The sequence below is a fragment of the Cuculus canorus genome, chromosome 2 (assembly GCF_017976375.1).
Source record: "Cuculus canorus isolate bCucCan1 chromosome 2, bCucCan1.pri, whole genome shotgun sequence".
Taxonomy (NCBI): domain Eukaryota; kingdom Metazoa; phylum Chordata; class Aves; order Cuculiformes; family Cuculidae; genus Cuculus; species Cuculus canorus.
The window spans coordinates 86057604-86073034 of record NC_071402.1 but is presented as its reverse complement, the minus strand read 5'-3'; the positions used below and the strand labels follow the sequence as shown (position 1 = coordinate 86073034).

Genomic DNA, 15431 nt, shown 5'->3' with positions numbered 1-15431 from the left:
ATGGATTTATGAAAGGCGGATCCTACCAAACTAACCTGATCTCCTTCACTGTTTCTCACTGTATTCTCCTTGAAAAACTGCTACCGCTGGCCTGGACGGGCACACCCTCTGCTGGGTAAATAATTGGCCAGGCCCAAAGAGTCATGGTAAATGGAATTAAATCCAGTTGGAGGCTGGTCACAAGCGATGTCCCCCAGGGCTCGGTGCTGGGTCTGGTTCTGTTCAATATCTTTATCGATGATCTGGGTGAAAGGATTGAGTGTACCTTTAGTAAGTTTGCAGATGACATTAAGCTCAGAGGAAGTGTTGATGTGCTTGGGGATAGAGAGGCTCTACAGAGAGATCTGAACAGGCTGGATTGATGGGCAGAGACTGACAATATGAGGATCAACAAGGCCAAATGCACGGTCCTGCACTTGGGACAGAAAACCCCCATGCAGTTCTACAGTTGGGGAATAGTAGTTAGAAAGCTGCCTGGCAGAGAAGGACCTGGGGGTGTTGGTTGACAACCAGCTGAATATGGGCCAGCAGTGTGCACAGGTGGCAAAGAAGGCTAATAGCATCTTGGCTTGTATCAGAAACAGTGTGGCCAGGAGGCGCAGGGAAGTGATTGTGCCCCTGTACTTAGCATTGGTGAGGCCGCACCTCAAATACTCTGTTCAGTTTTGGGTCCCTCACTAGAAGAAAGACATTGAGGTGCTGGAGCATGTCCAGAGAAGGGCAACAAAGCTGGTGAAGGGAGAGGTAGCTGAGAGAACTGACAGACTGATGGGAGACCTTATTACAGTCTGCAACTACCTGAAAGGAGGTTGTAGTGAGGTGGTTGTTGGTCTGTTCTCCCAAGTAAATAGTGATAGGAAGAGAGGAAATAGCCTCAAGTTACACCAGGGAAGGTTCAGGTTAGACATCAGAAATAATTTCTTCATTGAAAGGATTATCAGGCACTGGAACAGGCTGCCCAGGAAAGTGGTTGAGTCATTGTCCCTGGAGATATTGAAAAGATGGGTAGGTAAGATACTCAGGGATATGTTTTAGTAGTGGGCAGGTACGGTTGGACACGATGAACTGAAAGGTCTTTTCCAATCAAACAATTCTATGATTCTAAGTTGGTGCTCAAAGGGACCTGTTTTTTTTGTTTTTAGAAGATATGAAAGCAAAGAGGTCAAAGATCCCAAATAGTCTTTCTGAAAATGATTTGTGGAATTGCTTTGAACTTTGCCAGCATTGTATGCAGCTGCATGTCAACTCAGAAGGGAACTATTTGCAAGGTGATTGTAGTTGATTTTCTTAATTTGTTAACTAAAAAGAGTTACAGGTACAATTTGTTTCTTTTTCATATTGGACGTCATATGTTGTATTTTTTCCTTTCGTATTCTTTTTGGAATTCCTTTCATCTGTTTTGTCACAAAAGTCTTCCTCTGAAGAGTGGAAATTACTTGGTCTTATGCCTGCCTTTAAAGTTGTCAGGTGGACTACATATTAGAGACCTCTTTGTGTCCCCAGTTTTTAGAGTCCAGTGACCAGATCATTTTAATAACTGTCTTGTCGCTGCCTCTTGTGGAGAGGAGTAACAGTCACATTACTGTAGGAGAGTGACACTAATCTAAGTCTGCAGCTTAAGTAGGCAGGGGTATTTTGTGCATTTCAAATTAAGAGGTGATTGAAACTGAAAGGGTAGGAATGCCTGTGCAGTGTTTGTAAAGTCATATACTTTTCCTAGAAGGCGACAGCATTTTTAAAATTTCCATGACACCAGCTTCCATGCTTGTTGCTTGTAAACCCTCATCCTAATCCTTCTTACTTCCAATTTACGTGGTTTCCCAGGCATTCAGCATCCTTTGTCCCCTAAGGTCTCATCCTTTCAGGGAACTTGTAGAAACCAGGAGCCTAACTCTTAGCAGAATTTTTTGGGACTCACTTCATGTGGAGTTGCACAAGCACACCTATGGCTGACGTTAGGAGTACAGTCCCTGAAGAGATGACAGCTCACTACAGGTTGCCATGAAATGCAAAGGAAATATTGAAACTTCATAACGCAGCTGACTGCTCAGTCTGGTATTAATGTAATTTGGTGTCTTTTTCCCTTAAATAAGGAGAAACATCCTTTCTTCTGTAAAGGTTTTCCAGTCAAAAGGAGAAGCAGAAGCCTTTATTTTCCTTTTAATGAGAATAGACCCCACTAGAAAAAAAGCTATTATCAAGACCCTTTTTATTTGTTTTCTCAAGTAGTAGCAAACCGTGGTAGTAATTCACAAGAGAATTAACACACTGAATTCTGCATTTCACTGTGTCCTCTTCCTGTAGCTATTTTAGGAACTGCAGTGCTGTGGGATATACCTAGTTCCCATTAGTAGGTACTCTACTGAAAAGGGGAGAGCTGAACATCTATTTGATCCTCTTTTTAATCTCTTATTCCGTGGGCCTTCTAGCAGATTGGAAAACATTTTAGCAGGAGTTAGAGCAACACAAGTAGGCTTTTGTAAGAAAAGTCCATCCTGCGTAGGTTAGCAAGCACCCACGATAAAACAGTAGCTGTTTTGGGATTCCTGTTGGATATATTAATTCATTGACCCAGGCTGTTGATCTGCAAGTTATTTAGAAGCAGACTAAACTTTGGGAACTTGAGTAGTTTCCCCAAGGCTGGAATGACTGTCTCACATCTACATTAAATCAGCTCAGTGCTTGAGGTGCTATGGGGATTAGCATTACCATAGCCCCCCTGCAGACTATGAAGAGTTAAAAAATCCTGTTTACATATTCTTCTTGAATTAGATGAAGAAATAGTTCCTGAACCCATAGGCTTTTTTTTCACTCTTGAAATACTGTATAGCCTATTTGAATATTTTTGTAGTGCTTAGCACTACCATCTCTCACACAGTTTACATTACTTTGACTTATGGAGGTCCCACTGTGGAGGACTGGGAAAAACTAAAGTTCTGAATTAGTAAGCCCATGACAGAAAAAGAGGCAATTATCTCTTACTTTAAAAGCTCCAAAGTGTAATTCTTGCAGTTAATTCCTACAAGGTTCAGAGAATCTGGGCTGGATTTGGTTTGTGGTAGATATTTACATTCTCTTTGGATCAGCTGTATATTTATATATAAGAACAGTGATTTCAATAACAATCTTCTACTTAAGCTTGCAAATCAAATAGACTCTATGGGGCTTCTGATGTAAATTAGTGAACTGTTGTTAGAGGTCCAGCTGAGTATCTGATGCTATGGGTAAAAATAGGTTTCTTGGCATGTCTTTTACTCTAAAAAAAATAAAGTTTATAAGGTTTTTTCTTGCTAGAATTAATTCCCTCTTCTGTTTTCTCCCATATCATTAGTTATGTATTAGCTAAACACCACAGTAGGGAAAATGCCCAACAACTATTTGGAGATATAAAACCAGCCTAATATAACATAACATCTGACAGAAACATAAACCATAGGAGCTGTTGGGGTGGGGCCTTAGGAAAGAGCCATAATTTGTAATTGGCTATTGCTCATCTAACAAAAAAGAGAGAGAAATTCTGAGATCCAAAGGGACTTCAAACTGTGAACCTGTCAGAGCTTGCGCATTGTATTTGCTTTGGATAGTGCATTAACATCTCTAGCAAAGCTTATGCTGCATTGAGTGATGGAGGTCCTACTGTGTAGGGTTGGGGGAAAAAAATAAATTCTGTATTAATAAGCATGTGGCTGGAAAAAAAAAGGCAATTATTTCTTTATTTAAGAGCTACAAAGTACAGTGGTGGTTGCTTCCGACAAGAGTAAACTAGATGTATACAGCTTAAAGGCAAACTCGAGGACATGCAGATGAAAAGTTCAGCCCTCTCTTCCTTCCCCCCTCCTTTCCCTACCCACCCTTCTGATCTCTTTGCTACAGTTTGAGAGAAAATCTGGGGCACTTGTTTCTTTTATTTCTTCCAGATTGTTATTTTATCTTCATTTTCGGTAGAGCAGTAATGATATCCAGTGGCTGCTTAGATGAATCACCGATAGATATTCCTTAGGGATATTCCAGAAAAATGCATCCCAGCCAGGACTTATTTCCTAAGTCACAGCATGAATTTGAAACCTATACAGTCTGCCAACAGTAATCAGCTCCTGTCACTGTTCAGGTTTCCATTAGTTTTTCCCTGGCACTGTTCTTCAACTTTTCTATTTTCTCCACCCCCACCAGCAACTAAAGTCTGCAATGAATCTCTCATGTGTGTAAGAAGGAGAGAGCACAGACAGAATCCTTTCTTGCCTTTACATTTTTTTTTTTCTCCAGAACATTGCAGCTTTTTTCCTCCCTCTGAACTCACTCACTTACGCTGGCTTGGTTTGTGATTTACAAGATACTTCCATTTCTTTTCTTGGGTACTTTACAAGAGGAAAACTGGTTTTACATTCCTCTTTTTGGAAGTCTGCAAGGAGTAAAGGCATAAGCAACAGAAAAGGAAAGGATTTGGAATATTATAGTGAAAAGATGGGTGAGCTCTATTCAGAGATCTGAAGTCTTAATATGGAAAGTGACATTTGTATAGGCTCTGCATCAGTTAAGGAGGTGAACGCCGCTGTATTCGGTGCTTGCTTCTGAAAGTGCAAAATAATCTCGTCAAAGCGCAGGTTGTCTCATGAAATGACCAAAGAGTTACAGAAAGTGTTTGTCCCGCTACTTCTGAACCAAACATCTGAATTTGGAACATGCTGGTAGTGATCAGGATTGGTTTGAAACCGAGAACTAATTGTCACAGAAACTGCTCCAGGCAAGTTATAACTTCTCCCTGCAAAATCTCCTAGCTGCAATGTTACCTTTTATGGAAAAGTTCCTCTCACAGTATGGCTTTTGGAGTGGCAGAGCACAACAGCTCTCCCTCCTCAAGAAGACCTTTCCAGTTGGCCTTCGCCAGTTGCGTCAGCCTGTTAGAAAGCGATCTGTCACTGCTTTCCATCTGTTATGCAGTGGGCAATTTTTTAAAGAAAAATACCTTCAGAGCTGGACAAAAAATCACTTCCCAAACCTGCACAACAATTTATCTGTTACTGTAGAAAGAGCTCCCACGGCCAAGCTAACATGATATATAGAAAATGCTGCTGTCTTCCTCATGTGTGCCCATCCTGCCACTGCAGCCATTGCTGTCGCAGGGCTTGGGTAAGCCAGGTGTGAAGCACAGGCAGAGGTATAAGAGGTAAAAACACAATGAGGATGTCCTTATACCAGCGTTGCCCAGTCTGCAATTCTGCGCTCCTGCACAAATGAATCACTGCACAACAGGTATCTGGACTGGATCAAGAACACGCTCACAGCTGATTTTTTTTTTTCTTTTGTTGAACTAGAGCATAGATTCACAGTAACGGATGATTGTGTGTTGGTATAATGGCTGCATATTTGCTATAGGGCAACAGACAGCTGCTGATACAGACAACTGGCAAAAATTCACCTGTCACAACTGGCAGAGTGACTTAATAGCTGATTGTGTCTCTACATCCAAGAGATGTGATGAGCTCCAAAGCCAAATGTACTAAATTTCCAAAACAAAGCTGTATTATTTGTGGGATTCTTGGTAAAAGGCATAGAGCCGTTAGGCTGCAGAGGCTGAGGAGGGTGTAATTGCACGTTATATTTGGGGAGGATGCTTGGAAAATGCTGAAGACTGCATTGCAGTTCACTGTCCCGACTCCCCCAGCTGTGCTGACACAGCTCAATGAGAGCTGAACCGGTAAGCTAGGTCACTGAAGTTATTTTGCTGTTACTTTTCTGGGTTGCTTTTAACCCCAAGCATTTTGAGTGATCTGGTTTACAGACCAGTCAGAAAACAGTTACCGTGACACACCAGGGAGGGTAAGACTGCAGTGTGAGGTGAGAGGCAGAGCAAGTAACTACGCTGACCCAGCCACTCTGCTTTCAGCTCTCTGGCAATCCCTCTATGTCAGAGTTGAAGAATATGGTGTATATTTTGTAGCATTGCTCCCAGAGGTATGAGTATCTTAGGAACAGTGTACTATTAAACTGGCACTTCTCACTGTACAGTCTTCATCTTAAAATAGACAGAGCAGGCTAAAAGATGTTTGTTTACAGTAAAACAAAAGCTCTAGATGGAGCAAATTAGTTCGTGGCATTTAATTTGTGATTCAGGCTGTTCTATGGCTCTTGCTTTCCCTCTGCAATTAAAAGAGCATGTAAACATTTAGTCTCGTCAGACTTCGGTGCCAAATTTCTCTTGCTTTTCAGTAGCATTTGGGTGCTAAACTGTTATTTCTTCCATTATAAGCAACCCCAGGATGCAAGGTTTGTTTTTTTGGTCAGGATTTCTTTTTCCTTTTTTTTGTATCTATTTTTTATATTAGTAAAGATCAATTAAATTTTATACAGTTCTCTAACTAGTATTGCAATAACAGCTTTATATAATATTGGCAATTCTGTAGCAAAAAAAAAGCTACACATACAATTTTTTTTTGTGAGATCCTAGCTAAGGAGTATATTTGCAAGATGCCATGTCGTGATCAAGAAATTGTATTATTATCTCTGTAGGAAAGCCCCACTGAGGTCACATTTCATTACCCCGTGCTGGGGATTTCCCCTCTCATGTCTCCTACTTGGGTAAAAAGGGATTGTAAGCTGGGTGTTCAGTGTCCCACAGAATCAGCCAAAATGCCAGACTAGAAAGCAGTGATTTCTGCTTATTTTAATTGATTTTGTACCAGTTTGGTTCATCATCCTTTCAAAAAAAGAATTGTTTATCCTATTTGTGTTATTAGATCTCAAATTAGAATTTTCCAGGGGAGGCACAGAAACTAATTGGAGTAATAAATGTACTCATATTTGCTGATCTATTTTAGCTACTACAGTTCAGATACAACATATATGAATAGTACTTAATAAAAGTTTCCCTAATGGGACATATATTAAAATGATGCTTTTTTTTCTTTGGATGTGACTACAGTAATGTGATTTCTCATGTTGTATTTTCCGCTGTTTTTCTAGGCTTTTATACTGCTGATGAGCAGAAGGCAGAGGAGGTAAGGTCACTCTTCTTTTCCTTTATCATTGTCAGCAGCAGCAAATGATGCAGTTGCAACAGGAATACTACTATTCTTGTTTGTTCTGTCCTCTGAAACCATAGAGAAACTCTTCTGAATGTTAACGAAAGGCTTGAAGTGTTTGTTATGTACAGAAAGGACTCTGTCATCCTTTTTCCTCCTCTTTAGTACTGAAAGTAGCTGCCAGAATCATAAGCCCAGCATGGCAGCAGTCACCTAGCACAGTGACTCCGTTTATTTTGTTCACATGGAACTTTGAAGTCAGATCTTCATTGTCTTTTAATCAGGAGGAACTCATTGAGTTTCTAGACTTCACTTTCAAACACTGTTATCCAAGATGTGGGATCAAAGACATGGTGTGGAGCAGGCAAAAGCTGAAAACGACAAATGTGATGTTTCCTAATGAGATATTTGGATGACTTGAAAGTTGAGAAGCAGGCAAACATCAAACAACTGTTTTGCTTCCTCCTCAGTGCTTTGTCCTCTCCTACTGTGTAGGTGGTAGGCACATTGCTAGCCATCCATGCCCATGATGTATCATTGTGGCCAACTAGATGTTCCTGGGCTGCAAGACACTCTTGCATTACTGGCTTTCTAATCACAGAAAACAAAATTCTCATGTCTACTTTGTAGTGGAAAACAAAATCTTTTTGTTTCTGTCTTTCCATATTACCTTACCACAATCTGGCTAATGGTATCCTGGACTGGATTCAGTGAAGTATTCCCAGCAGGTGAAGGGATGTGATCCTCTCCCTTTATTCAGTGCTTAGGAGGCCGCAGCTGGAGTGCTGTGCCCAGTTCTGGGCTCCTCAGTACAAGAGAGGCATGGACGTACTGAAGAGAGTTCAACAAAAGATAATGAAGAGACTGGAGCATCTCTCCTATAGGGAAAGGCTGAGGGAGCTGGGACTGTTAATCTAGGAGAAGAGTAGACTCAGGGTGGATCATATCAGGTGTATAAATACCTGGGGAGGAGAGTGCACAGAAAACGGAGCCAGGGTCTTTTCAGTGGTGCCCAATAACAGGACTAGAGACGGTGGATGCAAACTGAAACACAGGAGTTGCCATTTGAACATCAGGAAATACTTTTCCACTGGGAGAGTGACTGAGCACTGACACAGGTTGCCCAGAGAGGTGGTGCAATCTCAATCCCTGAAAATACTCAAAAGCCATCTGGTCATAGTCCTAGGCAATTAGCTTTAGGTGGCTCTGCTTGAGCAGGAGGATTGGACCAAATAACCTTCAGAGGTCTGTAATTATGCAAATTAGCTTCTTCCAAAATACTGCTCCTGAAAGACCATCACCTAAGAAACGTTTCTGCCATTTGCCATGACAGCTCTGTGTCTTCACCTCTGGCCTGCCACTGCACGTAAATCAAGGACATGGCAATTCTGCAATAAAGTTTTAATGAACCTCAAGATATTTCCAGTTCCATGAGCCATTACTAGTTCCAATTCAGGCCATTACAAATAGTCAAAGCGCATAAACAAAGTGTGAAGTTGCACATTAAAGCAGCAAAACTTATTGTCGAAAAATTGTCATTCCCCATTCTCCTGCAGGGCATTGGAGTGAAGACAAGGTTACCCAGGTCTGTTATCCACTCCCAGTGCTGCAGGAAGGGTTGCTGCACAGTAGAAATCGGAACTAGCAATGCCTGTATGGCAGAAGTGATCTGCCCAAAGACTGCAAAGCAAAGTACTCCAGCAGTTGCCATTATCTTTCTGCAGTTGGTGACTTGTGGGAAATGGAGAAACGCTTTCCCTGTTCCCCTGTCCCAGAGTCTCTGAGGAATTAGGCTGTAGGCTGCTGGCTGGATTATACTGTGGAGTAAGCTGAATAATACAATCTTTTTTCCTTATACAACTCTATCATTTCCAACCATAAATTTAAGCGGAGAGGTTAAGGGTAGGAGACTGCTAAAAGGGAGGTGGTTTAAACATTATCAAATGAAGTAAAAGGAATTGTGATCTAAGTAGGGATCTCTGTTGTGAAAAAGAAAATTAATCTATCTATTTAATCATTTGAACAGGCAATATCATAATATCTGAGCACTATTATGAATTTTCTTAGTTTACTGTAGCTTCACCAGAAAAAGTTCATGTTCTGTTCTCAAGTGAGAGCAATACCAAGATCATTAAAGGTATGCAACACTTCTGCCACTGAACTACGTATGAATTTTGCTATCTGTGGGAGCTGGCTGTTACAGCCAACATTATAAGTATTAGCTGACAGCCACATATGAATAGGACTGATGAAACAAAAAGAGTATAAAAATAATCCACCAGCGTTTATAATAGTTTTCATTACACTTTTCAACAAGGTCACTGCAATTGTGCCTTAGGGCCTTTTTGTCCGATAGGATCAGCATGTGGACTATAAAAGCTGGGATGTGGGGTGTTTGCTTTATTGTTAGGTCATGATCCTGTATGAAGAGACTTACAGGGTCAGGGGAAACCCTTGGCGCTGAGAGCAGGAGACTGCCTCGTTCTTGTGAGTAACTGAGTCTGTTTGAAGAGAGGACACTCTGCAAGCTGGGGCAGGTACAAGAGACTTGGACACTCTTAAAGAGGAGCACGGGCAAACACAGTGCTAGGCTTCACAAATGGTAGAAAGAAAAGACTTTTCCTGGGGACTAGAGGGCATGGTATAACGTTTCCTGCATCTCTGAATGGATGGACTGAAAGCAAGCCTGGACTCATGGAGCTCTCTTTACCAACAGAATGGGATGGAGATTCGACTATAATTCCCTTTTATTTCTCTTCTATCTCTCCAATTCTTTCGTAAACTGCACTTGACAAGTTAAAATTTATACTAAGCCTCTTGTATTTTAGAAAGTTGGTTTTCCTTAGTTATACTCTGATAAAAATAAGGTTTTAAGCTTACAGGGCATTTTGATTTTGGGAGGAGCTCACCTCAAATTAAAGGTGTAAGTAGAGCACCTGGAAGGTGCTTGCTGATACGGGTTCCCACCTTTTGTTTCACGATGCAGGTATTTAAAACAAAGTTTTCCATAGACTACAGTAGTATGGATAAAAGCAGAAATAAAAATTGAAGGAAATTGCATAGGTGTGATACAAGTTTGTGATCTCTTTGTGAGCACTTCTATGATGAGAACAGCTACTTGCAGCCAAATGCCTCTATGCAGACTCTACTACTTCTGTACATATCTGTCAGTTTGTAGTGACTCACAAACAGGCTGGACTTTCAGCTAGCACACAATATCCATTCTGTTTGTGTGCTTTTCCCCGACATTATTTGTTCAAGTACTTTGAACCAACAAATTCTGGATACCAAACTAATATACATCAGAAATGAGAAAAGGAGAAAGGTGCTTATATAGTCCTTGGATTCTTACTGCTTCCAGTGGTTTCAAATGCAGAAATAGCAAGCAGTGGAAAGGGAGAGGGAAAAGGCAGAGGTGGTTGAGTTGTGAGAATGCAGTGGGTAGTCTGGCAGTACTGCTGAAACCATTGGCCTTTCTGCAAAGCAGAATCTACAGGTGTGCACATTTTGAGTGTTTGCAGGTGTATTTAGTGTAGATTGTTGCCACCTGAGTTGAACTGAGTATCCAGAACTCAGAACTGATGGGAGGCGTACTTTTCAGAAGCTTATCCAGTTGTCTTTTCCTTGCTCATTATATGCCGGCTGGCCTGTGTGGGGGTATTGCCCTGCAGTTGTGCATCTCAGCATCACCAGGCTCTGCAAGGAAGACTGGGATGAGAGAGATGAATGAGGTAGAGAGAGGATGAAAGTGTGTGGCTTTGTATTCAGGCTTTATTTCAGGACTTCTAGTCCACTAGTACTGTTGCATTGACATGTGATACATTGTCATGAAATGACTAGTTTGGGTTGGAGTCAATTCAAGTGGATGTATAACCCACATTGATCTCCACATTATTTTATCAAGTTTATTATGTCTGGTATTCACTAACTGGGTGGAAACTAGATTTATATCTCCATACTGTGATGAAGGCATGTTGGAAGCTGCAGTGTCAAGCCGTATCTGAAGCTCCTTTGTTGTCCAGGAGAGGGACTTCAGCAGACTAAGCCCTTGTTATGTGTAGTTTGTATCTATAAAATCCCAAAGCTTTATAAACACCTCCTAGGAATTTTGTTTAAGCGTAGTTCAGAAGACTATGTTTTAAACTGGTTACAAAGGCATTGTAATGCTACCTCAGATCAGGGAATCTTAACTGCTGTTTCTCAGCTGGTAGTTATAGTCACTTTAAAAAAAGTCATATGGACTTTTCTCCGTTTGGGAGGGAAGGCGGTCCATGAGCACTGGAAGCTAGTCTTCTTTCCTAGGTGTGGGAGATTTGAGGTTGGAGAACTGTATCTTATGGTTAGGTCACAGCCTTTCCGTGATCCTTTCAGTATAGTCCATATAAGAATATGGTCTTAGCGAGATGAATATCCAAGTAAACAGACAAAATAATTTTGGAAAAAATATTTGAAAACAATACCACACTACAATAGAAAAGACTGCATTGCTTTGTGGAGCATAGAAATGGAGTTGCCTGGACATGTGATCTGTCTGGGCAACAGTTTCATTAAAGTAGGATTTTATGAAATTTTATGGAGATAGAGCTCATTTTTCTGTGATTACTGTGATAACCAGGACATTTGATTTAAATGTCCTGAAACTGTAATTCCTAGATATATAAATTCACCTGGCAGTCAGAATAGCTATTGGAAATCCCACCAAAGGCCTGTTCTTTTTAATCCAATATCCAGACAACAACCCAAACGGTTCAACAGTTTGGACACTGAGCTTTGTGAGCCCAAGAACTGAGGCTATGCTGGGTCCAAATAAGCAGTCTGTTGCTGTGTGTTTTGTATGGTCAGCTTTAACTCAACATTGTACTCTCCAAGCCCCAAAGCTGCTGATTTTAGTGGTACCAGTGCTGACTCAGCAACAGTGGGGACGAAGCAGTTCTATCTTCAAACTAGGCAAGTGAGCATGCAGGCAGGAAGAGTGAGTGTAAAGCAGCTTAATCCCCTCTAATCAACAGTGGCCACAAAACTCTATGCCGTTAAGAAGTGACAGGAATGTCCTAGCTAAATCTGAGCAAAGAATCTAGCAAAAAGGCTCCCAAAGGCTCATGTGATTGCTCTGAAATTGTACTGGTATCAATGAATGGCCTAGGGTGGTCTGTCCAAAGCTGACACGTAATGAATCTAACCTGATTTACTCGAATAATTTGAGTAATAACTTCTTCCAGCTGACGACTACGGCACTGGCAAGAATGACCATGTCGTAATTTATCAATGAAATGGGCTTCCAACATGCAGAGTCAGCAGGATATTTTCCTTAGCCTTAGTAACATATATTGTTACCTCTTGCTCGGTCAGAGGTGACATACTGCTCTTTTGGCCTCATTAAGCTTATCGGTGAGCCCGTGGGTTATTTAGTTAGAGTTTAAATAAAACTCAACTGGAAATCCATTACTACTTTGGGACTTAGGTTTTTGTCACAGTTAGGTCTATTTCTGTGAAATGCAGTCAGGTTCCCAGGTGTTATTTCCAGGCTTTTTTAATATGAAAAAAAACCCACAAACCCAAACCATGTAGGAATTAATCAATGCTGACCACAGGTTTTTATTTTAGTCTATGTACTATGACTTTATCTATTTATACATTTGCTACCATGTTTTCTAAGGTATTACCTCATTTGTTTCAGGATTTTTAATTTGTAGTATCTTGGCATGATCTTGGTATTAAATATTTCAAGTACAGATGCCAGTTTTTTTATTAGCCTTTGTGAAGATTTTTTCCTGATACCAGAGTTTATGCTATAATTCTGTCATATAAGCATTTGCCATATCTTAGAATACTGCAGTTGTCAGGGATGCAAAACTATTTAGTTCAACAGTCTTCCATTCGTCAATGCTGAAAGTCACAAAGGCCACGACCATAAGAAGGAGCATAGCTTCTCTGTCTGCCTGGGAAAATCACCTCCCAAATAAGAGAAGTTCACGTTGCTGTTCTTGTAGTCTGATCTTGCAAGTCTGATCTTGAAATTATCTTCATTGATGCATCATTTGCAATTTCAGCTAACTAGTGATATGTTAGAAGATAATCTCTTCTCAGAGGCTTAAATATGCCGCTTAGAGAAAAGCTTTTCTTTTTGGTAGTAGAATGTGTATGTCTCCTTGTGTCTACCTGTTTGCTTGCCAGAAGTGACTAAGACTTTATTTGGCTCATATAGTCCAATAAATGTTTGAGCTGTTAATTTCTCCCTGACAAAGCAACTATTTGTGATCCCAAAGACACCCACCGGTACTGCAGCTCCAAAGATGCAGAGTGATTTGGAGTGTTTCTTTTTATTTCAACCCAGCTTAAGAACTAAAATGAGAATAATATGTAGGTATGAGTGCTGTTATATGCAAGGCTTTTATATGTTGGTGGGACGAACTGGTTTTCCTTCATGTTTTCTACAGCTCTGATAAGTGGGAGATGATGGGATTGTGCCAGTAGCATCATATAAAGCCTAAGCACTGGCAGTCTTTAGGACCACATTCAACAGATGAAAGGAAAACAGTGGGTAAAAGGAAGACAAACCCAATATTATAGATAGCATTCAGCTATACGTTGTGGAGTTTTTTTATATATACAGGAGGAGTCTTTTCCTGCATTTGGGATGCAGAATGTGCAGCCAGAAGAAACAATTTTGTGGGCCATTTATTCTGACCTCATTAATCATGCAGGCCATAGGACTTTCCTAATTGACTTAAATATCACCTGAGCTTGCAAAATAAAAACTCAACCAATAAAGAAAAAAAACCCTGAAGACATCCCATCATTACAGAGACATTTCCAGTGCTCAAGATTCTACCCTGTAATACTTCTAACACTCTGGTGGTTAATTATCCTCACTGTTAAAAATATCTGCCTTATGGCTGGCTTGAATTTTGTCTAGTTCCGACTTGCAGACTTCGGCTTTTCTTAAACTTTTGTTTGCAAAATTGAGATAATGAAGAGACATTTATAAAGAGTCGTCAGGTAGGACTGTCCTGCCTTTGATCAAATCATACCTCCATCTCCTTGTGATTAGGCTAGGAATGCCACCATACGGCATGCATTTAAGTGCATTTAATCATCCAAATAGCTCTTCTCATAACTCTTTTCAATTTATTATTATCCCTCCCTGTAGTGTGGCCATCTGAACAGGACAGTATTTTGGTGGTTATCTCACACCATGCAAAATACTGATATCCTGTACCTTAATCTCAGTTGGGATTTTTCTGCTTATTTACCCCGCAAGTGAACACTCAAGATTTGAATTTGTTTAAGACAGGCTTTCTTCAATGTTGGATCCTTGAAGTTGTTAATATCTGTCATGCAGCTTGCACAGACCAGCTAGACATTTCATGAGGTATTTCATGGTTTAAATTTTGCTGAGGCCAGTGCCATGAATAGTATTTGTTTGCTTTTCAGAACCCTAGGAATAATCCTGTATAGGAATATATCTTCCTTTTCTAGCTTGCCACATGGTCCAGCTGTCCTGAGCAATTCTTGTACAGTTGTAAGTTTAAATGTGTCAGTAACAGTTATCCTAGGTCGATGATCTTGCAGAAGCTCATAGGTGCTCTTCCTACATCCCTCTCATTACCATTATTGTCAAGGTCTACTTCAAGGACTTAAAGCTCCCTTTTCTACTCTTCACGAACATGAGTAATCCTAATGTTATCTTTTCTGTATTTTTTTATAACCTTGTCCTACATGGTCTTGAGTTCTTTGGCATTTTCCCCTGCTTTGACTCTGTCTTATCAGCTTTAACCTGGAAGTGAGACATTAATTCCTCTGACTCAGTTATTTACTTTTTTAAGTACAAGTTTGAGTATTTTGGAATAAGAGATGCAGATGTAGAAAGATGGCTCATGCATTTCAGCTTTGTCTTATCAACAGCCAGTCATCTCCTCCATTCTCTTAGTGGAGCTCCAAGACAAGATGGCACTTTTTTTTTAAAGCAGTGGGAGTTTATAGAGGTGACATTTACTCTGCTTAGAGGGATTTGAGCTATTTTCTTTTGGAGGAGTCCATAAGGAAAGTCCTTTCTATTGTGGTAAGCTTGAGGGCTACGTGGTATGTGAACCTGAGTCTTTTTGCATCTAGAGGACTCTGCAGCATCATCAGGGTAGGAGCTGTTAACGTCTTGATGAAGAAGACCTACACATTAGGTTGAAGGATGTTGGACATGACATTTTCAGTGCACCAGTAACTTGCCCTTCTTAGCTTTTGTCTTTGTATTTTGGCATCTTCACTTCCACTGCCAGCTGGAAATGGGAAATGCACTAGCAAATGAAATTGAACAATAACAAGGACAAAAGGGAGGGAGGGGGAATAAAATAAAAGGAGTCACAGAAGGTTCAAATGTTGTGTTGTGTGTCTTCCTCCTGAGGTGGGTCTTGATCC

At 40.6% G+C, this 15431-nt stretch overlaps 1 long non-coding RNA gene across 1 annotated transcript in view; it reads left to right on the top strand.

Moving 5' to 3' along the window:
* Positions 1-15431, top strand: part of LOC128851516 (uncharacterized) — a 143907-nt gene that overhangs the window by 9077 nt on the left and 119399 nt on the right. Inside the window, exon 2 of the long non-coding RNA XR_008448885.1 lies at positions 6961-6995. This is a non-coding gene — a long non-coding RNA (uncharacterized LOC128851516). The remainder of the gene's footprint in view (positions 1-6960; positions 6996-15431) is intronic.